Below are 2,481 nucleotides of genomic sequence, written 5' to 3' on the forward strand. Positions count from 1 at the left end.
AGATTAAGGAGATATAAATCCCTAGTGATAATAAATGTAAGTTCTGTTTATGCTTATGTTTCTGTATTGACGATGACATCCCAAATGTTTTAAAATGAATAAAAATACTTTTCTTCGGAAATGCCTGGATAACGTATTTATCATGTTTTACTGGGAACAAATTCCGCAACATTTTTATTAAAAGAGGTACTCTGATTTTTATAAAGCATAAACAAAATCGGTCTTTTCTGGCTGTGAAAATGGGGATGTCACAATATATATATATATATATATATATATATATATATATATATATATATATATATATATATATATATATATATATATATTAATTATAAATATGTATTTTCAATTTTAGAAATATAAATATTTTTTTAGAATATTAATATATTTTTAGATGTATAGATACGTATTTTAACATATCAATAAGTATATAAATCAAAAGCGTGTATATATAAAAAAAAATATGATTATACTTTTAAAAACATAAAAATGTATATTTATACTTCAATAGTCGTATAAATACGTATCTGTAGAAGCATAAATACGTATTTTTATGTTTTTTAGAATTATAATTTATTTTTTATAAATATAAATATGTAGTTATATACTTTTATGGATATATAAATATGTATTTATATTTATGTTGAAATATAAATATTTTTTTTTATGTTTTTAGAAAAAGATAAATATGTATTTTTAGAAACATAAATATGTATTTTTTTTTTTGTTTTTTTTAATATAACCATATTTTTAGAAGTAAATACGTATTTATACATATACAAAAGTATAAATATATATTTTTATATTTTGGAAGTATAACTATAACTTTTTTCATATAAATACCTTTTTTATTGATATATTTCTAGATATTTTAAAATATGTATACATACTTCTAAAATGTATACTAACAATTCCAAAAAAATTAATAAACGTAATATATATATATATATATATATATATATATATATATATATATATATATATATATATATATCGAAAAAACGTATTTTTATTATGTTTAGTTAAAAAAAACATGTATATATACAATTTTTTCTATGTTAATTCATATGTTATGATAAAAAAAACATACTTATGTAAAAACGTCAAAGAATTGCGGACTTAATGGTTTTGTTTTTTGCAAAATTGATTTTATAGTAACTTGGAAACCTGTTATTACATGTATTAAAAGAAAAATGGGAAAAGAAGAAAGAAAGAAAGAACGAAAGAAAAACTTTGGCAAACGTAGAACACATACGCATAAGAAATTGTCACATGAATAAAACCGATAAAATTAGTTTGTCGATTTTAATGTCAGAATCCCTAATAGTATTAAAAGATTACATTTATTTTTATTGCCAAATGCAAATCACCATCAAAAGAATTGAGATGATTTGATTTATATATATTGTTGGTGATTTATTGTCATCAATATTATTTAAGTGTAATATGATTAAGTTTGTTGACCAAAAGTGATCTTGATAAATATTGAACAAGTTAGAGTACACCGTCATTTAGGGACGAAGCCCCTGAACGAACGGGGTTTTGGGGGCAGTACCCCTGGGTGTGGGGTCCAAGAGTCGGTTTGGTGACAATTTGAAACTGTATTGTGACAGTTTTCAGACATAAAACTATATATCCTTTTTTGTTCATTTTTGGTACACAAAAAGGATGTTTCCTCCGATATTCTTTAAATTCAAAATCTTTGAATTTTATCTAGTTGAGTGTTCGATCTGTACTATCGAAATATTTTAATTTGATAGTGAATCCACGACTTTTAGAGAATCCAAGCAATCTTTTCATCCCCAATATATATATATATATATATATATATATATATATATATATATATATATATATATATATATATATATATATAGAGAGAGAGAGAGAGAGAGATATATAGAAAATATGTGGCTGTTATGTACCTAATGTTAGATATAGAACTCAAAAATTATGTAGTTTTATTTAAAAAAAAAACTAATTAATAGTGATATAATTGTTAATCTTCTTCCTAAAGTCACACAACTATACTCTTTTTCGTATCTAATGAGTGAATGCCTAAAACAAAATCAAGTGAATGTCACGATAAAGTCTATACAACTTATTACAAAAACTTATTGATTGTTATTGCAATGTAATTAAATTTGATGGAACTGACAAAATGGTTTTTTGCAGTTTTGAAAAAATGTTGATTTTAATTTTTCGTTAAAACCTTATTCGATAGAAATTATTTAAAATATATATGTCCACTTGATATTTTAAAGTAAAATTTGATTTAGATTACATGGTTTTAGGAATATAAAAGAAGAAGATAAAAATGATGTTTTTTTTTACTTAAAACTGTATCATTTCAATTGGTTCTACATCTACGTTTAAATACCTAATTTTGGAGGTCGTCTAACATTAGTCAAATCAATATAGACTTGAAAAATTGAGGATGCGTTTCTTATGTGGTGGGAGTGATGAAAAAAGTAAAAT

This window comes from Lactuca virosa, chromosome 2, assembly GCF_052849685.1.
Source record: "Lactuca virosa cultivar CGN04683 chromosome 2, Lactuca_virosa_CGN04683_v6, whole genome shotgun sequence".
Lineage (NCBI taxonomy): Eukaryota > Viridiplantae > Streptophyta > Magnoliopsida > Asterales > Asteraceae > Lactuca > Lactuca virosa.